The 23,721-nt window shown below is 48.8% G+C and overlaps 1 protein-coding gene across 1 annotated transcript in view; it reads left to right on the plus strand.

Annotated features, from left to right (window-relative positions):
- The first annotated feature begins 2 nt into the window (after window positions 1-2).
- The window catches only part of SIPA1L3 (signal induced proliferation associated 1 like 3), a 300,770-nt gene continuing 277,051 nt past the window's right edge, over window positions 3-23,721 (plus strand). The window contains exon 1 of the mRNA XM_055369256.2: window positions 3-581. The gene's annotated coding sequence lies outside the window, so the exon portion shown is untranslated. The remainder of the gene's footprint in view (window positions 582-23,721) is intronic.

Raw genomic sequence — 23,721 nt, forward strand, 5'->3', positions numbered from 1 at the left:
TCTGCCGACGACCGCGCGTGCGCGGGCGTGCATCGACGCCCTCCTCCACCGCCCCCTCCGCTGGGGGTCTAGCGCACTGTTCCGCTTCCCCCGTTTCTCCCGGGCTAGCGTCCTAGGGGTAAGTGACTCGAGCCTGGCAGAGAGTGAGGGAGAGGTTCCGCCGAATGAAGGGAGGAGCTAGACGGGGCCAGGAGAAAGGAGAAACCGCCCCGGCGGGGCGAAGAGCGCGGCTCTCGAGCTGTAGTCTGCAGGAGACACACCTCCCTCCCTCACGCCCCTCGGGGCTGCGGAAGTGCTCTAGAGACTGGAGCTGCACGAAGGCGACCAGCGGACTACCGTTCCTAGGAGGCAGCGCGGCGGTGCGCCTACGGCTCCCGGCAGCCCCCGCGCTCCATTCTCTTTTGAGTTCGCGGCCGGCTAGGGCGAAACTACAGTTCCCAGGAGGACTCGCGCGAAGCGGCTTGGAAGTGGGCAGCCTGGAAGTCACTCGGGCCACCGGAGCTGGCGGCGTCTCCAGCGAGCGGCGCGGAGCTGGACGCCGCGATCGTGGGGCCCGCGAGGCGGGCAGCCGGGGCGTCCAGGTACGTGGCTCCGGGTGCAGGATCGGCCTCGCGCAAGGGTGGCGGGGAATCGGTGGCTGCCCGGACCCCGAGGGTCAGCGCGGGCGGACGGCCGGGTGTGGGTACTGGCCGTGGGGGGCGGCGGCGCCGGGACTCGCGCCCTCCGGACCCAGCCGGACTCGTGCCCGCATGGCTCAACTTTCCAGGCGTGCACCCCGGCGCTGTGGTGAAGAGCTTGGAGGCGGGGAGCGGTGGATTCGCGTCCCGGCTGTGCCACTCGGGAGCCGCGATCTGGGGAAACCGCGCCGAACCTCAATTTCCCCTGCAGTAAAACGGAGTAGGAGAGTGTCTTGGCGGAGACTCTGTTGAGATAATATAATAAAACATTTGGCACATAGGAGGCACTTACTACGTATTTGGGTTATTGTTAGCTCTCCGAAAAATGAGGTGAAGATGTTATCGATTGCATAGGGTGAGGATTAGTTGAGCGTGTGCATGTAAAGAGGTGAGTCCTTAGTTAGCACCCAATGCAGGCTAGCTGCTGTTAACCGAGATTATTTTGTTAAGAGCGTTGGTTTGGAAGGCAGAGAGACCCCAGGTTCAAATTTGAACATTTACCAGCTGTGTGACTTTGGGCAACTGGTTTCCCTATCTATAAAATGGGGATTTTAAATAGCAACCACTTCGTCGAGTTGTTTTCAGGATGCAGTGAGAATACCATGTGTAAAGTGCTTAGCACAGCAGTTGGCATATAACGCTCAGTAAATGGTACCGTTTATTCAGCGTTTTCCTAGTGGCCCAGAGACCCTCTGAGGGTGGGGCTCTGGCCGTAGTATTGGTCACCCCCGAGGGCCAGATTCAGAACTGGTCCAGTTGACTTCCCTTCCTACTACCTCAGGTTCCTCATTTACAAAATGGGATAATAACAAGATCACTCTCAAAGGGTTGTAAGGATTTGCTGAGATTGTATTTCTAGTCCAGCGCCATCTCTCACTAAGTAGCAGCTCTTATGTATTATAATCGTTCTTCAATATTCTCCATCTGGCCCAGAGACTGCCTGACTGTGGGCTGTGACATGACAGCCCTGAGCTCCCCCACACATTTGCTCCCATCCTCAGTGTCCCATCTGTGGAATGGTAGTCATAGGACTTTTGTGCCAGGATTGTTTGGATGGTTCCAGGAGATAATTCATGTTTAGTGCTTTGCACAAGGCCCGGCACACAGTAAGTGCTTATTAAATGATTAACTGTATCTTGCTGTTTTTTTTTTTTAATAGGCCCTTTTTGCTTCTGTTTGTAGCTACATGGCAGAGTGGGCACAAAGTTAGTGTTTTTTTATCTTCCCCCTCCATCCCAAATTTTACTTACCAAAGATTAAATTATGGAACACACTATAGTAGAAAGGCCTAAGAAGAAATGGGTCTGACCTGCCATCAGCAGTCCCCTGCTCACACACCCCTCCCCATAGAGCCAGTATGTTCACTCCAGTGCTTTAATTATTGTCCCGGTGCTGCCAGCTTTTGCCTTTGTGTCCCAAAGCCACTGAGTCCCCTGCACTCCAGCTCCAGATGTGGAGCCTGTGCTTCTTTGATGCTGTGGCTCAAAGAAGTGGCTGTTTCTTGGGCACCATAAACTCAGCATGTCCAACCTGAACTCCTTCTCCTCCTGGAACCAGTAGTCACCATCTTGGCAAATGTGCCAGCATTGACCTGGTTGCCTAAGCCAGAAACCTGGGAGTTGGTCTTCTTCCCCAGCCTTCCCATATCCAGTCAACTACTAGCAAGAAGGACGAAGCTGCCATTTCATAGAAACACCATTTCATTGGCCCATATTGGTCTCCCATCTGATGGGCACTGAAAGTTCCCCTCAGCTTGAGACGGAGTCTTGCTCCATAGCCCAGGCTGGAGTGCGGTGGCACAATCTCAGCTCACTGAAGCCTCCGTCTCCCGGGTTCAAGCAGTTCTCCTGCCTCAGCCTCCTGAGTAGCTGGGATTACAGGTGCCCGCCACCACACGCGGCTAGTTTTTTTTTTTTTTTTAGTAGAGATGGGGTTTTCACCATGTTGGCCAGGCTGGTCTCGAACTCCTGACCTCAGGTGATCTACCCATTTTGGCCTCCCAAAGTGCTGGGATTGTAGAGCATGAGCCACCGCGCCTGGCTGTGACAAGGTTAAGTCAAGTCATTAGGGATTAGCATACGTAAACCTATGTAACATATGTATTAATAAGGGCAAGAAGATGTTATAGACTTGGCTAGACAGCAGTGGCTGTAGATGTGGCATGAAAGCCTGGCTTTCAGGGGACCCAGTTCTGTGATTTTAGCCTGGTAAAGATCGGCTGAGTTGTTAATTTCTTTCAGAAAAGTTAGATGGTGTCAGCGGCTTAGAATATCCCATGTGGGAGGGTGGCCATCCTGGGCATTTCAGGAGGCAGCACACATACCACACACCCAAGAAGAGGCTGGGAAGGGCATTTATTAGCGCTCCCCTTAGGTTGAGTTTATTGTCAGAAACCTGTCATTGTGATTTCATTTGATGATAGAAACCGGTGGCCTCAATCACATTTGTGATGGCCAACAAATTTACCTAAGCATTTTGTTAACCTGAAGAAGTAAAGCAGTGGCTTAAAAAAAAAAATCTTGGTTGTTCTCCATGACTAGTGACAGCAGCACGTGGCTTTTTAGCAGTCGGTGTAGAATGAATGATCTAAGAGTTAAATGTGAGTCTGTGTTTCAGACATTGCAGTTGTTAGGTGGTAAATCAAAAGTGGAATTTAGAATGTGCAGTGATTGGTGCCTCATTTTTTTGCTGTAAAATATATTCTACTGATATATTTCAAACATAGGCTTAGTAACTTGTAAAATGTAAATTAAATGTATTTACATTTTAATAAAAGAATTCAATAATCATTTCCTTTAAAATAAAGTGTTTGTTTTTAGCTATTAGAATGAGAGGCTATTTGGCAGGGTGCAGTGGCTCATGCCTGTAATCCCAGCACTTTGGAGGCTGAGGTGGGTGGATCACTTGAGCCCAGGAGTTTGAGAGCAGCCTGGGCAACATGGCGAAACCCCATCTCTACAAAAAATTAGTCAGGTGTGGTGGCACACATCTCTAGTCCCAGCTACCCGGGATGTTGAGGCTGTAGTGAGCTGTGATTGCAGCATTGCACTCCGGCCTGTGTGACAGAGTGAGACCCTGTCTCAGAAAAAAAAAAAAAAAAAAAAAAGAATGAGAGGCTGTTGTACCAGCTTGTGCATTTGTGTATTCTTCAAGACTGATATTGCTTCCTTTTTGTTGTTTTTAGACAGAGTCTTGCTCTGTGGCCCAGGCTGGAGTGCAGTGGCATGATCTCGGCTCACCGCAACTTCCACCTCCTGGGTTCAAGCGATTCTCCTGCCTCAGCCTCCTGAGTATCTGGGATTACAGGCACATGCCACCATGACCGGCTAATTTTTGTATTTTTAGTAGAGATGGGGTTTCGCCATGTTGGCCTCGAACTCTTGACCTCAGGTGATCCACCCACCTTGGCCTCCCAAAGTGTTGAGATTACAGGCGTGAGCCACCGTGCCCGGCCTATTGCTTCCTTTTTTTAAGGACTATTTTGGTCATGACCTTTTGTGCGTGTGTGTATGTATGTGATTGGGTTGAATTTAGCTTAAAAAAAGTTATGCAAGAAATTCATGCTTGTTGTAACGTGTCAAACAATACAGAGGTGTAGGGAAAATACCTAGTGCCACCCTCCACTCCAAAACCCCATGTCCCCAGAGATAACCATTTATTCAGACAGTGAGTATCTATTAAGTATCTATTGCTAGGCTTTGGAGATAGCATAATGAACAAAATGGATGTGCTCTCTGCCCTTGTGATTTGGACAGATGCTTCAGTTATCTTTTTCTGTGTTTATATTGATTATGTTTGTATGTATGTGCGTGTGTGTGTATCGACTGTTTTCTTCCTCCTCCCATACCATTCCCCAAAAAAGGAGGGGGTAGGGATCAAGCTACACCTATTTGTAACCCAGTTTTTTCAATTAATGGCTGGGCATGTCCTTCCAAGTCATTACATATAGATCTGGCTTATCCTTTTCAACAGCTGTACCCACATTCTTCAGTGCAGAGAGACCACGCTTTATTCCAGCATTCCCCCACTGCTGGTCCTTTAGGTTGTTCCTCTGAGATGTCTTTTTTTTTTTTTTTGAGACGGAGTCTTGCTCTGTCGCCCAGGCTGGAGTGCAGTGGCGCAATCTCAGCTCACTGCAAGCTCCGCCTCCTGGGTTCACGCCATTCTCCTGCCTCAGCCTCTCCGAGTAGCTGGGGCTACAGGCGCCCGCCACCACGCCCGGCTAATTTTTTGTATTTTTAGTAGAGACGGGGTTTCACCGTGGTCTCGATCTCCTGACCTCGTGATCCGCCCGCCTCGGCCTCCCAAAGTGCTGGGATTACAAGCGTGAGCCACTGCGCCTGGCCCCTCTGAGATTTCTTTACCTCAGCAAACACACATCTAATAAGTATCCTTGGTGGTGGCTCAGGAGATCGAGACCATCCTGGCTAACACAGTGAAACCCCGTCTCTACTAAAAAATACAAAAAAATTAGCCAGGCATGGTGGCCGGTGCCTGTAGTCCCAGCTGCTCAGGAGGCTGAGGCAGGAGAATGGCGTGAACCTGGGAGGCGGAGCTTGCAGTGAGCCGAGATTGTGCCACTGAACTCCAGCCTGGGCGACAGAGCGAGACTCCATCTATAAAAAAAAAAGAAAAAATTAGCGGGGTGTGATGATGAGAGCCTGTAATCCCAGCTACTTGGGAGGCTGAGGCAGGAGAATTGCTTGAACCAGGGAGGTGGAGGGTGCAGTGAGCCGAGATTGTACCACTGCACTCTAGCCTGAGTGACAAGAGTGACACTCTGTCTCAAAAAAAAAAAAAAAGTATAAAAAGTATCCTTTCACATAGGCAGCATGGCCTAGTGGCTGAAGCACAAACTCTGGGGCCACATGGTCTGGGTTCACACTGTGACTCTATCCTATATTAGTTGTGATACCTTGGGCAAATCATGTGTCCTTCTGGGCCTTAGTGTCCTGATCTGAAACTGGGGATGATACCAGTGTCTTCCTTATACGGTGGTTGTTGAGAGGTTCCGTAAGATTATCTATGTCAAGCCTTCAGGGCAGGGCCAGCTGTGATCTTTTTTTTAGAGACAGGGTCACTCTGTTGCCCACGCTGGAGTGCAGTGGCGTCATCATAGCTCACTGTAACCTTGAACTCCTGGGCTCAAGTGATCCTCCCACTTCAGACTCCTTAGTAGCTGGGGCTACAGGTGTGCACCACCACACCCAGCTAATTTTTAAATTTTTGTAGAGATAGGGTCTCACACTATGTTGCCTAGACTGGTCTCGAACTCCTGGCCTCAAATGATCCTCCCGCCTCAGCCTACATGTGTTCTTTCAAACCCAGAGAAATTCACAGGAAGAGCCAACTCAATCATTTGAAACACCAGGTAGAAATAAGAAAAAGTTATATTGCAGGGATCCCACTTGGGGATGTTGGGGGCCTAAGGTGAGAGATCCAGCTGCCCCTGAAAGAAGGGAGGAGATTTGCCCAGGAAGATAAGGAGCCAGTAAAGTGCCCTGACCACAGTGGGTGGTGGGGGTGAGGGGCTAGTGGTGGAGCATCAGTGGGGAATATCACTCCTCATATTTGCGAGAAGTGTGCCATGGTTGGAAGGTGGCTTAGGTGGCGGGCAGACCAAGTTCAAATCACAGTATAGCCACTAACTTGTAAGATGTGCACTGAGCTTTCTTCTTCATTGGCAAAATGGGTATGATAGTAGTCTTTATCTCGGGGGTCGCTGGAGACTGAATGAAATGTCTGCAAGACTTTCAGCACATTAGGCTGTCATTAGCCCTGTGCAGTTAGCTACTATTCTTACTGAGTTGACAGATGTGTTGAGACCCTACTGTGAGCCAGGGTCCTATCCTAGGCACCGAGGATTCAGCAGTCAACAAGACAGACAAGATCCTTGCTGTCCTAGGGTTTACATTCTAGCCATTCTAGCCCGGGAAGACACACAATAAACAGGATCATTTCACTTTGTGTTTTTGAGATGGAGTCTCGCTGTCACCCAGGCTGGCACAATCTCAGCTCACTGCAACCACTGCCTCCCAAGTTCAAGCCCATCTCCTGCCTCAGGCTCCCGAGTAACTGGGATTACAGGCATGCGCCACTATGCCCTGCTGATTTTTGTATTTTTAGTAGAGGAGGGGTTTTGCCATGTTAGCCAGGCTGGTCTTGAACTCCTGACCTCAGGTGATCTGCCTACCTTGGCCTTGTACAGTGCTGGGATTACAGGCGTGAGCCACTGTGCCCAGCCTTTTCTTTCTTTTTTTTTTTTTTTAATTAAAAAAAAATCCTGGCTGGGCACAGCGGCTCACGCCTGTGATCACAGCACTTTGGGAGGCTGAGGCGGGCAGATCACGAGGTCAGGAGATCGAGACCATCCTGGCTAACAAGGTGAAACCCCGTCTCTACTAAAAATACAAAAATTAGCCGGGTGTGGTGACAGGCGCCTGTAGTCCCAGCTACTTGGGAGGCTGAGGCAGGAGAATGGCGTGAACCTAGGAGGCAGGAGGAGGCAGAGTCTGCAGTGAGCCTAGATTGCACCACTGCACTCCAGCCTGGGCGGCAGACTGAGACGCCATCTCAAAAAAAAAAAAAAAAAAAATCCTGATCCTGCCTCTTCAGCTAGTTTTAACTGTGATGGAGAAAATTTAACAGGGTAAGTGGAGAGAAAATGGCTGATGGGGCAAGATGGCGGTGGTTACCTTAGCTTGGATGGTCAGGCAAGGCCTCCCAGGCCTCTTTGAGGAGTCATGTGAACTGATACCTTAATGAGCAGTGGCACTGGCTATGCCGAAAGTTGGAGAAAGAACATTCCAGGTAGAGGGAACAGCAAGTGTTAAGGCCCGGAGGTGGGAGTGAGTTTGCTACAAAGAGTATCAGTGTGACTGGAGAAGAGTGAATTTCTAGTTTTCAAGTTTATACTACTTTAATTTTTTTTGTGTGTGGCAGGGTCTGCTCTGTTGCCCAGGCTGGAGTGCAGTGGCATGATCTCAGCTCATTGCAACCTCTGCTTCCTGGGCTCAAGTGATCCTCTTGCCTCAGCCTCCCAAGGAGCTGGGATTACAGGAATGTGCCACCACACCTGGCTAATTTTTTTTGGTACTTTTAATAGAGGAGACAGGTTTCACCATGTTGGCCAGGCTGGTCTCAAACGCCTGACCTCAGGTGATCTGCCTGCTTCAGCCTCCCAAAGTGCTGGGATTACAGGTGTGAGCCACCGCACCCGGCCACATTTTTTCTATTTTTTATAGAGACCTGTTTTGCCCAGGCTGATCTTGAACTTCTGGGCTCAGGTGATCCTCCACCCTCAGCCTTCCAAAGTGCTGAGATTACAGGCACGAGCCACCATACCTGGCCTACTTTTTTATAAAATAATAATAATGATAGCAGCTTACCTGGTGCTTACTCTGTGCCAGATGCTTTTCTAAGCATTTCACACATTCCTCAGTTAATCCTGACAGTAGTCCAGTGAAGTAATTAACTTGATCGAACTCATTTTACAGATGAGGAAACTGATTCCACCCTCCATGCTTTTCACCTGCATTCTAAACTCTTCCAGGGCCCTCCTTACCAGGCAGAGGCAAATTGAGGAAGCGGACACAGCATTTCCTTTCCTTGTTGTTTGACATGCAAAGCACTTTAGACTATATTTAGTACCTAATTCATGTGGCAGCAGGGGCCGCCTGGGATGTTGTGGCATCATTTTTGCTCTCAATGAGACACGATAGGGATGGTTTGGTGGTGGTTTCAAAACTAAAGACCCTCCAGCAGAGCCTGTCAAGTAAAACAAGGTTGACTGCTTGGTTGCCATACCAGGCACAGGTTAGCATGAAACAAAGTGTAGTGTCCAAGGAGAGGGAGCAGGGTGTCTCCTTTGGGTGAGCTTTGCAAGGGGACTTGGGACTTGGCTGGAAAAGGTGTTTTTTTTTGTTTGTTTTTGTTTTTGTTTTTTTTGAGTTGGAGGCTCGCTCTGTCACCCACGCTGGAGTGCAGTGATGTGATCTGGGGTCACTGCAACCTCCGCTTCCTGGGTTCAAGCGATTCTCCTGCCTCAGCCTCCTGAGTACCTGGAGTTACAGGCGCCCACCGCCACTCCCAGCTAATTTTTGTATTTTTAGTAGAGATGGGGTTTCACCATGTTGGCCAGGCTGGTCTCCAACTCCTCACCTCAAGTGGTCTGACGGCCTCAGCCTCCCAAAGTGTTGAGATTACAGATGTGAGCCACGCACCCAGCTGGAAATGGTGTTTTAAGCGCACTAGCCATGTGGGCTGTTAAAGTATCACACTATAGCCCAGCAACTAAGACAATGATTCTTGGACCTGTAAGGGCCCCAGGTCCCTGCTCCGGCACCATGACCTGTGTGCACTTTGATTTGCTATAGCCTGGGCATATTTTGAATGAAGGGTAGCCCTGGTTAGATGTGAGGACAGTAGTGGGTGCTTTTAAGACTAAAAATATTGGGTGGGCATGGTGGCTCAGGCTTGTAATCCGAGCACTTTGGGAGGCCGAGGTGGGAGGATTACTTCAGGCCAGAAGTTCAAGACCAGTCTGGGCAACATAGACCCCATCTCTGCAAAAAAAAAAAAAAAAAGTTTTTGTTTTTGAGACAGTTCTCACTCTGTTGCCCAGGCTGGAGTATAGTGGTATGATCATAGCTCACTGCAACCTCTGCCTCCTGGGTTCAAATGACTGTCCTGCCTTAGCCTCCGCAGTAGCTGGGATTACAGGCGCCCGCCACCACACCCGGCTAATTTTTATATTTTTAGTAGAGATGGGGTTTTACCATGTTGGCCAGGCTGGTCTCAAACTCCTGACCTCAGGTGATCTTCCCGCCTCAGCCTCCCAAAGTGCTGGGATTACAGACGTGAGCCACCGCATCTGACCTCATCTCTGCAAAAAATTTTTAAATTAGCCAGGCCTGGTGATGTGCACCTATAATCCCAGATACTCAGGAGGCTGAGGTGAGAGGATCACTTGAGCCCAGGCACTACCACATTTTGAGCCCAGGAGATCAAGGATACAGTGAGCTATGATCACACCACTCTGTCTCTAAAAAAAAAAAAAAGACTGAAAGTATGGAGAGCATCTTTCATCTGTCCATCTGTGAAACATTTCTTCACCTACCCTGTGTGTCAGGCTCCATGCTTGACACTGACAGTATAAAGTTGAATAAGACACTGGTTCTCAAAAGCCCACAACAGTGCTGTCTGTTAGAAATATAATGTGGGGCCGAGCGCGGTGACTCATGCCTATAATCCCAGCACTTTGGGAGGCTGACGCGGGTGGATCACTTGAGTTCAGGAGTTCGAGACCAGCCTAGCTAACATGGTGAAATCCCATCTCTACTTAAAATACAAATATTAGCTGAGTCTGGTGGCATGTGCCTGTAATCCCAACCACTCAGGAGACAGAGGCAGAGAATCACTTGAATCCTGCAGGTGACAGTTGCAGTGAGCCAAGATTGCGCCACTGCACTCCAGCCTGGGCAACAGAGTGAGACTCCTTCTCAAAAAAAAAAAAAAATGTGGGTCACTGATGAGGCTCATATAGGTAATTAAAAATTTTCTAGTAGCCATATTTTGAAAAGTAAAAGGAAGCAGGAAAGTAATTTTAATGATATATTTTATTTCATCTAAAACATCATTTCAACATGTAATCAATATAGAAATTATTAGTGAGCTATTTTACTTCCTTTTTTCCACATTAAGCGTTTGACATACAATATGTATTTTACACTTTCAGCGTATCTCAGTTGGTACCAGCCATGTTTCAAGTGCTCGGTGGCTACATGTGGCTAATGGCTACTACATCGGACAGCACTGGCCGAGGGTATGAGATTCACGTGTAAATCAAAGGTGGTAGTTCAGTGATAGATCAGACATGCCACTCCTGTTTTATCTTGGCAGAGAAGGGCAGATGTATGATGAAAAGCAGGTTTATCACAAGCAGTTATAGCTAACCAAAGAGCTACTGTCCATCAAACTTGCTGTATGTGCCTGGCACTGTGCTTAGTGTTGGTGGGTGTTGCCTGTGTTTGGAGGTGCCAGGGACTACGGTTATTCCCGTTTCACAGATGAGGAAGCTGAGATAAGGCAATGAGAGGTCACTTGCCCAAAGTTGGGAAGTGGCAGAGGCAGCATTTGAGCTCAGGTGCAGAGTATATACTTTTAAACCTGTTTTATATGCTGTATTGGAGGGTGTTTAAGGGGGATAGGGTCTGAGTTTTGAGCAATGAAAACCACAGGAGGGACTTGTTGCACAAAATCGATTCTGAGGCCGGTCGTAGAAGATCATACCTGTAATCCTAACATTTTGGGAGGCCCAGGCAGGAGGATTGCTTAAGCCCAGGAGTTTGAGACCAGCCTGGACAACAAAGCAAGACTCCATCTCTACAAAAATTAAAAAAATTAGCTGGGTATGGTGGCTTGTGCCTGTGGTCCCAGCTACATGGGTGGCTGAGGTGGGAGGATTGCTTTAGGCCAGGAGGTCAAGGCTGCAGTGAGCCGTGATTGTGCCACTGCACTCCAGCCTGGGTGACGGAGAAAGACCCTGTCTCAAAATAAAAAGAAGTCCCAGTTTGTCAGCATTGATCTCTGGGTTTACATTGGTGTCGGTGTGCTGGTTTGAGACCTGAATGACTGAGAGGTCCACTCCTTAAATTGACCTCTAGGTTTGCTGGAACCTGAAACCTTACCTCCCAGGAAAGAGAGGGGTCTTTGGGGAGTTGGGAGGAGGGTGGGCAGGGGGACTAAGGAAGGCAAGGAAAGGTCTTGGCGTGTTTGAAAGCTCATTTCTTTGTTTTTTGGTTGTTTGATTGTTTGTTTGTTTTTGAGACAGGGTCTTGCTCTTTCACCAGGCTGGAGTGCAGTGGCGCGATCTTGGCTCACTACAACCTCCACCTCCTGGGTTCAAGTGACTCTCCTGCCTCAGCCTCCTGATTAGCTGGGACTACAGGTGCGCACCATGACACCTAGCTAATTTTTGTATTTTTAGTAGAGATGGGGTTTCACCATGTTGGCCAGGATGGTCTTGATCTCTTGACCTCGTGATCCGCCTGCCTCGGCCTCCCAAAGTGCTGGGATTATAGGCATGAGCCAGCATGCCCAGCCTGAAAGCTCATTTCTGAATTGCTGCTTTGGGGCCAGGCATGGTGGCTTATGCCTGTAATCCCAGCACTTTGGGAGGATGAGGAGGGCGGATCAGCTGAGGTCAGGAGTTCAAGACCAGACTGGTCAACATGGTGAAACCCCATCTCTACTAAAAATAGAAAAAATTAGCCAGGCATGGTGGTGGGCACCTGTAATCCCAGCTACTTGGGAGGCTGAGGCAGGAGAATCAATCGAACCCAGGAGGCAGAGGTTGCAGTGAGCCAAGATCACACCACTGCACTCCAGCCTGGGCGACAGAGCGAGACTCGGTCTCAAAATAAATAAATAAATAAACTGCTGCTTTGGACATGAAGCCTGTTGTGTCGCTGACTCTGGCCCTCATTGCTGTGTATTCTGGTGGGTGCTGTGGGCTCTGGTGGAAGCAACAGCAGAGCTTAGCTTGTGAATGCGTCTTACCCTTGCTGTGCTCCAAAGACATTGCCAGTGGATGGGGTGCGGGGAAGGGACATTACAGTGGTTTCCTCTGTCAACTCTGTGAGAGTCGTGGTTCTAGACTTTTTGGTGGTGTCAGGTGCAGGTTGAATCCTGGCCTTCTACCTGAACAGGGCAGGTGCTGGAGATTCTCAGCTTGTTCCTGTCCCCAGATGGTGCTCACCACACTTATCTCCAACTGCTGGACAGTGCCTGGCATGTGAGAGATGCTCAGTAAGTATCTGTTGAATTAATGATACGAGCCAGCATTCACTGAGCTCTTACTATGTAGGAGGCACTGTTCTGAGTGCTTCTCGGCTAATATCTCATTGAATCCTTAGAACCACTCCTCGGGGTAGGTACTGTTGTTATTCCCATGTCTGGTAAGAGGAAACTGAGTTACAGAGAAGTTCAAGTCACAGAGCTGGTGAGTCTCAAATTCAGGATTCCTATGCAAGTCACTGGCTCCAGAGTCTAGGCTCTTAAACAAACTCACTGTGTGGTCTTTCGATGAACAGACAGACGAACAGATGGGGCAGACAAGCAGGAGCATTCTCACTAGTTCCGGCCTCCTCACTCCACACGTGGTCTCCCCCTGTTTTGGGGGAGCCCCACAACAGATCCCAGGCCCCTTTGGGCCCTGAGGCTTTTTTTTTTTTGAGACAGAGTTTCACTCTTGTTGCCCAGGCTGGAGTGCAGTGGCGCGATCTCAGCTCACCGCAACCTCTGCCTCCCGGGTTCAAGCGATTCTCCTGCCTCAGCCTCCCAAGTAGCTGGGATTATAGGCATGTGCCACCACGCCTGGCTAATTTTGTATTTTTAGTAGAGACGGGGATTCTGCATGTTGGTCAGGCTGGTCTCGAACTCCTGACCTCAGGTGATCTGCCCGCCTTGGCCTCCCAAAGTGCTGGGATTACAGGCATGAGCGACTGTGCCTGGCTGGGCCCTGAGGCTTTAATACCCCTCTGGCCAGTGCTTCTTGGTTTGTAATTTTTTTTTTTTTTTGAGATAGGGTCTCACTCTATCACCCAGGCTGGAGTACAGTGGCATGATCATAGCTCCCTGCAGCCTCTACCTCCTGGGCTCAAGCGATCCCCCATCTCAGCCTTCTGAATAGTTGGGACTACAGGTCTGCACAACCATGCCCAGCTAATTTTTAATTTTTTTATAGAGATGGGATCTCTCTGTGTTGCCCAGGCCGGTCTTGAACTCTTGGACTCAAGAGATCTTCCCTTTTTCCTCCCAAAGTGTTGAGATTACAGGCATGAGCCCACCATGCCCAACCTAAAAAGTCCTTATCTATAAGATGCTCATGCTGAAATATCTATGATTAAACTGTTATCTCGGATTTCCTTCAAAATAATATAGACAGGCAGAGAGTGCAGGGGCTCAACTGTGCATGGGTGAATAAGAGATGAAATAAGATTGTCTGTGAGTGGAACTATTGAAGCCAGACAATGAGGGCTTATTATACTCTTTTTTTGCCTTGATGTTTTGAAATGTATCATCATGAGAAGTTAAAAACAAGTACAACAAATTTCACCCAGCATTTGTGTATTTCAAGCTCAAGTGTACATACAGGGGAATTCCCTGCCTCTGCTCAGTCCACTTATATAATACAAATGTTTGCTTTTTTCTTTTTTTTTGTCTCTATTATATGAGCCAATACTTGGCCCAAGGCTTTGGAAGCCCCTTTGATAAAGCCGTGTCTGGCAGCAGTGGGAACACCCGGCCAGGCCCCAGCAGCCCTGGCTTCTCTGAGCAGCGAACACCGTGGCACTGGCCTTTGAGTCAGTTTACTGAGGTCCCTTTTCCCTGAGATCTGTTTCCCTCTAGCACCTGCCTGTGGGTCCCCTCCCATATTTTTACCAAGGACTTGTTTCGACAAAAAGCCTCAGACCCTCCCCTCAGGACAGATGTACACAGATTTTCTGACACCCGGCCTTCCTCTGGTGGGTCTTTGTTGAGGCCCCACACGAACCAGAATCCAGTCTTTGGTGTGCCCACAGCACCGCGGCAGGAGGCAGGAAACGTGCCCCTTTCCAGTTCTGACTCTGGACAAAAGAAGAAAAAGGGCAAGATGCAGCTTGTGACAGTGCCTGGGACCTGATGGTATTTCTAATCAAGCTAGCAGCTACAACGCCTTTACGGCCGGCATGCGCTCCCCGCTCCCATCACTGCATTTGTGCTTTGGGGGTCTGGAACAACAGCACATGAGTATGTGGTAAAATTCTTATGCGGAAGTGGCAGGAAAAGAGGGGAACGTTTGGGGGCTTCTCCTGATGGTGTGCTGCCTGGTGGGTAGAGATGGTTGATGGGAACAGGAGTGCTGGTTGGTCAGATCCTGCCAGTGCTGGCGCCGTTTGTTGCATCTGATGGTGAGCTCTTTCCTCTGGTGCCCCGTTTTTCTATGCTGTGCTGTTGGTTTGCAGGGAGGAAGGCAGGGAAGTCCTGCACCCCCTCAAGCTTCCATAAACTTCCACCCCGAGCACCATCTTCATCTCTGTCCTTTCTTTTTCTTTCTTTTTTTTTTTTTTTTTTTTTTTGAGACAAGGTCTTGCTCTTTCACCCAGCCTGGAGTGCAGTGGCACGATCACAACTCACTGCAACCTCAAACTCCTGGGCTCAAGTGATCCTCCCACCTTAGCCTCCCAAGTAGCTGGGACCACAGGCACACGCCACCACGCCTGGATAATTTTTTTTTATTTTTGTGGAAACAGGTTCTTGCTATGTTGTCGTGGCTGGTCTCGAACTCCTGGCCTCAAGTAATCCTCTTGCCTCAGCCTCCCCAAGTGCTGGGATCAAAGGCGTGAGCCACCATGCCTGGCCTGTTTTTCTTTCCAAGGCATCTTTTGCAGTTCTTTTAGTAGAGAGGCTTTCAGGTGAATCTAGTGTGGAGGGAATGTCCTGAGCTCTGTCTTCAGTATAGGTGGCTTGATTTGTGTGTATTTCCCAGTGTGGACTGCACGTTGGATCTGAGGGCAGCAAACCCCAAATGCTGATGGCGTGTCTGATTTTTTTTATTTTTTGAGATTGAGTTTCGCTATTTCACCCAGGCTGGAGTGAACTGGTACAATCTCAGCTCACTGCAACCTCGGCCCCACCGGGTTCAAGCAATTCTCCTGCCTCAGCCTCCCTACTAGCTGTGATTATAATTGCCTGCCACCACACCCAGCTAATTTTTGTGTTTTTTTAGTACAGACGGGGTTTCGCCATGTTAACAAGGCTGGTCTTGAACTCCTGACCTCAGGTGATCCACCCACCTCAGCCTTCCAAAGTGCTAGGATTACAGGCATGAGTCACTGAGCCCGGCCTTGATTTTTATTTTATTTTATTTTGAGACAGAGTCTCGCTCTGTCGCCCAGGCTAGAGTGCAGTGGTGCGATCTTGGCTAACTGCAGTCTCCATCTCCCGGGTTCAAGCGATTCTCCTGCCTCAGCCTCCAGAGTAGCTGGGACTACAGGTACCCGCCACCACGCCTGGCTAATTTTTTTGTTGGTAGTAGAGACGGGGTTTCACTGTGTTAGCCAGGATGGTCTCGATCTCCTGACCTCTTGATCAGCCTGCCTCGGCCTCCCAGAGTGCTGGGATTACAGGCGTGAGCCACTGAGCCCGGCCTTGATTTTTAAACTTATCAAGTCCTCAGTGAGGGGAGCACTGTTCTAGATACCAGGGTGCAGCCATGAGGAAAACAGACAAGGGTTCTCACCCTTCTGGGGCTCACCTTCAAGTGGAAGAGTCAATCAACAAACAAGATAAAGAAGTAAAACACGGCTGGGCACGGTGGCTCACGCCTGTAATCCCAGCACTTTGGGAGGCCAAGGCGGGAGGATCATGAAGTCAGGACATCGAGACCATCCTGGCTAACACGGTGAAACCCTGTCTCTACTAAAAATACAAAAAAAAAAATTAGCTGGGCGTGGTGGTGGGTGCCTGTAGTCCCACCTACTCGGGAGGCTGAGACAGGAGAATGGCGTGAACCTGGGAGGTGGAGCTTACAGTGAGCCGAGATCGCGCCACTGCACTCCAGCCTGGGTGACAGAGCGAGACTCCATCTCAAAAAAAAAAAAAAAGAAGAAGTACAACACGCACCATGTCAGTTGGTGATAAGTGCGAGGGAGCAGAAATTAAACAGGCAAAGGGCCTAGGAAGCAGTCATGCATGGCTTCACAACGGGGCTATGTTCTGAGAAATGTGTTGTTAGGCTATTTTGTTGTGTGAACCTCATGGAGTGTACTTGCTGCAAACCTAGATGGCACAGCCTCCTCCACACCTAGGCGCTATGGAGTAGGCTATTGCTTCTAGGCCACAAACCTACATGCATGTGACTGCCCTGAATTCTGTGGGCAGTTGTAACACAATGGCAAGTATTTGTGTATCTAAACATAGAAGAGGTACAGTAAAAATATGGTATAAAAGATTTTTTTAAAGGCGCACCTGTACAGGGCACTTACCGTGGATGGAGCTTGCAGGACTGGAAGTTGCTCCAGGTGAGTCAGTGAGTGAGTGGTGAGTGGATGGGAAAGCTAGGACAGTACTGTACACCACTGTAGACTTAACAGACACTGTACATTTAGGCTACACTAAATTTATTTTAAAAAATGTTTCCTCAATAATACATTAACCGTAGCTTACTGCAACTTGTTTACTTTGTAAACTTCTAAATTTCTTAACTGTTTGGGTTTTTTTTTTTTCTTTTTTTTGAGACAGAGTCTCGCTCTGTTACCCAGGCTGGAGTGCAGTGGCATGATCTCAGCTCACTGCAACCTCTGCCTCTCGGGTTCAAGAGATTCTTCTGCCTCAGTCTCCCCAGTAGCTGGGATTACAGACACCTGCCAACTGTAATCTAGTTTGTTTGTTGTTGTTGTTTTTGTATTTTTAGTAGAGACAGGGTTTCACCATGTTGGCCAGGCTGGTCTCGAACTCCTACCCTCTGGTGATCTGCCTCCCTCGGCCTCCCAAGTGCTGGGATTATAGGCATGAGCCACTGCACCTGGCCTTGACTCTTTGGTAATACCACTTAGCTTAAAACACACCTTATTCAGTTGTACAAAAATATTTTCTTTATATCCTTATTCTGTAAGCTTTTTTTCTATTTTTAAATTTAAAATGTTCCGTTTTTATTTTTTTGCTTTCTGAGCTGCTTTTAGTAAAAACTAAGACACAAACACATGAGCCTAGGCCTCCACAGGATCATTAGTATCACTCTTCCTCCTCCACATCTTGTCCCACTGGAAGGTCTTCGGGGGCAGTAACACACGTGGAGCTGTCACTTCCTATGATAACAGTGCCTTCTTCTGGAATATCTCCTGAAGGACCTGCCTGAGGCTGTTTTACAGCTTTTTTTTTTTTTTTTGTATATAAGTAGAAGGAGCACACTCTAAAATAACAATAAAAAGTATATATACAGCCTGGCCAACATGGCGAAACCCCATCTCTACTAAAAATACAAAAGTTAGCCGGGCATAGTGGCAGGCGCCTGTAATCCCAGCTGCTCGGGAGGCTGAGGCAGGAGAATAGCTTGAATCCGGGAGGCAGAGGTTGCAGTGAGCTGAGATTGCACCACTGCACTCCAGCCTGGGTGACAGGGCTAGACTCGGTCTCAAAAAAAAAAAAAAGTATATATACTAAATATGTAAACCAGTAACATAGTCATTTATTATCCTTATCAAGTGTTATGTACTGTACATGGGCTGGGTGTGGTGGCTCACGCCTGTAATCCCAGCACTTTCGGAGCCTAAAGTGGGCGGATCACCCGAGATCAGGAGTTCTAGACCAGCCTGGCCCACATAGTGAAACCCTCTCTCTACTAAAAATACAAAAATTAGCTGGGCGACGTGGCGTGCACCTGTAATCTGAGCTACTCAGGAGGCTGAGGTAGGAGAATTGCTTGAATCCAGGAGGCAGAGGTTGCAGTGAGCTGAGATCACACCACTGCACTCCAGCCTGGGGAATAGAGGGAGACTCTGTCTCAAAAAAAAAAAAAAAAAAAAAGATTATGTACTGTACACGATTGTATGTGTTACATTGTCTTTTACGTGACTGGAAGCACAGTAGGTTTATTTACACCAACATCACGACAAACAGGTGAATAATGCATGGCGCTCTGACCTCCCCGTGGCTCATGTCACTAGGCAATAGGAATTTTTCAGCTCCGTGGTCGTCTTATGGGACCACCCTTGTAAATGTGGTCCATTGTTGACTGAAACAGTGTTATGCAACACATGACTGCATTAAGGTGGAGGGTGTTGAAATTTTGGGAAGGGTGGCCAGGGATGGCCTCCTTGGGAAAGTGGCCAGACCTGAAGGAGGTGAGGGAGTGGGAACAGCCAGTGCAAAGGCCCTGAGGTGAGGGGCCTGGTGAGATTGAGGCCCACATGGCTGGAGCAGAATGAGCCCGGGAGAGTGGGAGGGATGAGGGTAGAGAGGAGATATTTGCAGATCTCTTAGGGTCCTGCACAGGTTTGTCTTTTCTCTGATTGAGAAGGTTAAGATTTTTCAGGGTTGATTGATTTATTACTTTTTTTTTTTTTTTTTTTTGAGACGGAGTCTCACTCTGTTGCCAGGCTGGAGTGCAATGGCCCAATCTTGGCTCGCTGCAAGCTCCGCCTCCCAGGTTCAAGCGATTCTCCTGCCTCAGCCTCCTGAGTAGCTGGGACTACAGGCACGCACCACCATGCCCAGATAATTTTTGTATTTTTAGTAGAGATGGGGTTTCACCATGATGGCCAGGATGGTCTCAAACTCTTGACCTCGTGATCCACCCTCCTTGGCCTCCCAAAGTGCTGGGATTACAGGCGTGAGCCATTGCGCCCAGCCGATTTATTACACTTTTGAAAAGTTTGACTAGTGACCACATGTACAAGGAACCAAAGCAACAAAAATAGGGCACCCAGTTCCCTTCCCAAGAGACCACCACCATTCCAATTTCCTGATGGTGCCAGTTCCTTGACACTACATTATCTGAGTGAGTTTCCTGTCTTGTATTAGGTTGGACTGCCTGACATTGCGCTTTCGTGGGTCAAGAATGGTTGAATATTGGCAATTTTATGAGGTTCATCCTAACAGCTTCCTTTCAGGAACATGAGGAATTTGGCCAATCCTTTCTTGCTGTGAGGGTTGGTAGTCCTCCCCCGATTCCTCCTGCATCTCACCATCCTCTTTCAGTGACAGGCCCAACAGTGCCTGTAACACCAGGGCGTGAAAACCCCTGCCCTACTTGTGGCCTCAAACCAGGGCTTGCTATTAAGCCCAGCAAGAGGCTGCCCCTTTTTCACGGGGACCTCACCTGGCTTATGATGTTCCTCCCTTTGGCTTTCTGCATCTTGGTGCCACCAGTTTTGAAATCACAGCTCCCAGAGGGAGGGACACCCGCGGACTCTTGCTGGGTGTTTGGTGTGACTCACATGGTGGGGGTGCTCTCTGGAACTCGTGGGCATTCTGCATCAGTCACCCATCAGAGTAGCTGGCAGAGCACCCAGCTTGAGGTGTCTGTGGGAATCTCTGCGGGGACCAGGTGGCTCAGGCTTGGGGAGGGGGCCTGAGGAGCCGTGCACCTCCTTGTAGCGATGGGAGTCTTGCAAGTCGTTGTGGAACCAGGGCACTGGCCTCGGTCCTGTGGGAGCGGGTGGGGGTGAAATAACCTTAAAGGAGATATGGCGCCAACTTTGGAAGAGCTCAGTCGGGAAGTTGTGCCAGTTGGTAAGCCTTTGGCTGCAAACAGTAGTAACAGCATCAGCAGCAACAACTGCAGCAGCAAGTAGGCAATGTATGTAGCGTCTGCTGCATGCAAGACACTGTGCCGGGCCCTTCACATGAAGCCACTCCTTTAAGCCTCCCGACAACCCTGGAAGATATTATTCTCCCTTTGCAGATGAGGTAACTAAATTTGAGTAACTTGTTCAAGGTCAGGCAGCTAGAAAAAGGTGGTGACATGATTTTTTTTTTTTTAGATTCAGAGGGTACATGCGAAGGTTTGTTACATGAGTATATTGTGTGATGCTGAGGTTTGGGATACAGATCCTGTCACTCAAATAGTGAACAGAGTACCCAATAGGTAGATTTTCTTTTCCTTTTTTTTTTTTTTTTTTGAGATGGAGTCTCGCTCTGTCGCCCAGGGTGGAGTGCAGTGGCGCAATTTCAGCTCAGTGCAACCTCCGCCTCCCGGGTTCGAGCAATTCTCCCTACCTCAGCCTCCCGAGTAGCTGGGATTATAGGTGCCCCCACCAACCATGCCCGGCTAAATTTTTTTGTATTTTTTAGTAGAGATGGGATTTTGCCTTGTTGGCCAGGCTGATCTTGAACTCCTGACCTCAGGTGATCCACCCACCTTGGTCTCCCAAAGTGCTGGGATTACAGGCGTGAGCCACTGCGCGTAGCCCCCAGTAGGTAGATTTTCAACCCTTGCCCCATTCCTTCTTGGCTTTTGGAATTCTGAGTGTCTGTTGTTCATATGTGTGTGTGTGTGTGTGTGTGTGTGTGTGTGTGTGTGTGTACGTACCCAATGTTTAGCTCCCACTTAGAAGTAAGAACATAGGGGGTGTATGTGTGTGTATATGCAATGTTTAGCTCCCACTTAGAATAAGAACATGGAGTGTGTGTGTGTATGCAATGTTTAGCTCCCACTTGTAAGAACATGGTGTGTGTGCGTGTGTGTGTGTACGTGTATGCAATGTTTAGCATCCCACTTAGAAGTAAGAACATTGGATATTTGGTTTTCTGTTTGTGCATTCATTCACTTAGGATAATGGCCTCCAGCTACATCCATGTTGCTGCAATAGACATGATTTCATTTTTGTTTAATGGCTGTGTAGTATTCCATGGTATATATGTACCACATTATCTTTGTCCAGTCCGCTGTTGATGGGCATGCGGGTTGATTCCCTGGCTTTGTGGGTTGATTCACATGCTATCGTGAAGAGTGCTGCGATGAACATAGCAGTGCAGGTGTCGTTTGGTAGAATGGTTCCTTTTCCTTTGGGTAGATACCCAGAAATGGGATTGCTGGGTCGAACGGTAATTCTATTTTTAGTTCTTTGAGGAATCTTCAAACTGCTTTCCCCAGTGGCTGAGCTAATTTACATTCCCACCAACAGTGTATCAGCATGGTGACGTGATTTGGATTCAGGCAGTCTGACTCCAGAGCTGTATCTTAACTCTAAAGCTCTGTGTGCTACTGCAGTGGTTTTCAAACCTGAGCAAGACCAGGCGTGGTGGCTCACATCTGTAATCCCAGCACTCTGGGAGGCCGAGGCAGGTGGATCATTTGAGGCCAGGAGTTCGAGGCCAGCCTGGGCAACATGGTAAAACCCCATCTCTACTAAAAATGCAAAAATTAGCCGGGTGTGGTGGCACATGCCCGTGGTCCCAGCTATTCGGGAGGCTGAGGCAGGAGAATTGCTTGAACCTGGGAGGCTCTGAGAGGTTGCAGTGAGCCAAGATCGTGCCACTGCCCTCCAGCCTGCGCAACAGAATGAGTGAGACTCCATCTCAAAAAAAACAAAAAACCCTAGCAAGGATCAGAATCCCCAGAGGGCTAGGTAAAACACAGATTGCTGGGCCCCATCTGATTCTGTAAGTTCCTGATTCTGTAAGTCTAGCTTGAGAATTTGCATTTTGTGGTGACACTGGTGCCCCTGGTCCAGGAAGCACGTTTTGAGAACCATGAGCTACTGTAATAGGAAGCCCAAATGAAATTGGCCTGAAATAACGAGATTTATGATCTCATATAACAAAGAAGCCTGCAGGTAGGCAGCACAGCAGCACAGGAGTTGACTAAGCAGTTCCACAATGCCTGCAGGGACCCCATCCCTCTCCTTCAAGCCACTCTGCCATCCATGGTGTGTCTCCTGTGTCCCTAGGCTCCCTGCATGGCCACAAGATGACTGCCAAGGCTCCAGTTGGCACACACTGACAGTGCCACATCCAGCAGCAGAAAGAGGGCATCTCTCAATTGCTGTGTATCTCTTTAAGAGTGAGGAAACCTTTCATTGATTCCCTGCCTCCCAGATTTCCCTCATATCTCATTGGCCAGCATGGTGATATGTGACCCTGCCCAGAGAAACCAGCCAAGGGCCAATTAGGATTGACCCTCTGGGGCTGGGGCTGGGGCTGGGGCTGGAGCCGGAGCAGGGGCCAGCCTTACCTGAAGTAGGTAGCACAGGGAGGAGAGTGGCTACAGGAATGAAATCAGAGTACCATTTAGGAAAGGACTGGGAAACGGGGAGGGATATTGGGTAGGCAGACAATTGGTTTTGCTGCAGAAATAAGTGGAACACAGTGAAAGCATAATGCCCATGCATTTTTGTCATCGTGCTTACCAACTTTGTTTTGTAATTACCTGAATCAGGACTTAGCTTTTTGTTCTCTAATCATGCCCACCTTTGAAACTCTGTGCACAGAGTCCCTGTACCACAAGAACTCTGAATCTTGTTGGAATACCAAGTATTCTGTCTGGCAATTCAGGGAAACCTGAGTTGGGTGATGAGGCAGCAGTCTGAAGGTTAGAGTGTGAGGTCTTTGAGAGCACTCACTCACTCTGCCCAGAGACACCTGGGTCTCACCCCTCGCTCTGCTCCTGACTCCCTCCCCCCTCCTCCTACCCTTCCTTGCAAAGGCTGAGTTTCCCCCTCTGAGGGCTGTTCTTGAATGAAAGGAGAGGATGCCAGTCAAGTGCTTACCCTCAGGGGCCAGCGCATGGTAAGTACTTAAGAACGTGGCCTCTGCTATTAACATATTAAATGTGACTTTTTATGTATGTATGTATGTATCTATGTATGTATGTATGTGTTGTTTTTAGAGACAGTCTTGTTCTGTCACCCAGGCTAGAGTGCAGTGGTGTGATCATAGCTCACTGCAGCCTTGACCTCCTGGGCTCAAGCAATCCTCCCGCCTCAACCTCCCATGTGGCTGGGACCACAGGTGCATGCCACCATGCCTGGCAAATTTTTTTTTTTTTTTTTTTTTTGAGACGGAGTCTCACTCTGTTTCCCAGGCTGGAGTGCAGTGGCGCGATCTCGGCTCACTGCAACCTCTGACTCCCTGGTTCAAGCGATTCTCCTGCCTCAGCCTCCCGAGTAGCTGGGACTACGGGCACCCGCCACCACACCCGGCTATTTTTTTGTATTTTTAGTAGAGATGGGGTTTCACTGTGTTAGTCTTGATCTCCTGACCTCATGATCCTCCCACCTTGGCCTCCCAAAGTGCTGGGATTACAGGCGTGAGCCACCATGCCCAGCCCATGTCTGGCTAATTTTTTAATCATTCATAGAGACGAGGTCTCACTTTGTTGCCCAGGCTGGTCTCGAACTCCTGGGGCTCAAGCGATCCTCCCACTTCAGCCTCCCAAAGTGCTGGGATTACAGGTGTGAGCCACCGTGCCCAGCATAAATGTGACTTATAATAAATATTTTATAATCCTGCACCCCCTCACCAAAAAAAATCTGTGAAGAGTGACCATCCCTTTTGCAGA

The sequence above is a fragment of the Gorilla gorilla genome, chromosome 20 (assembly GCF_029281585.2).
Source record: "Gorilla gorilla gorilla isolate KB3781 chromosome 20, NHGRI_mGorGor1-v2.1_pri, whole genome shotgun sequence".
Lineage (NCBI taxonomy): Eukaryota > Metazoa > Chordata > Mammalia > Primates > Hominidae > Gorilla > Gorilla gorilla.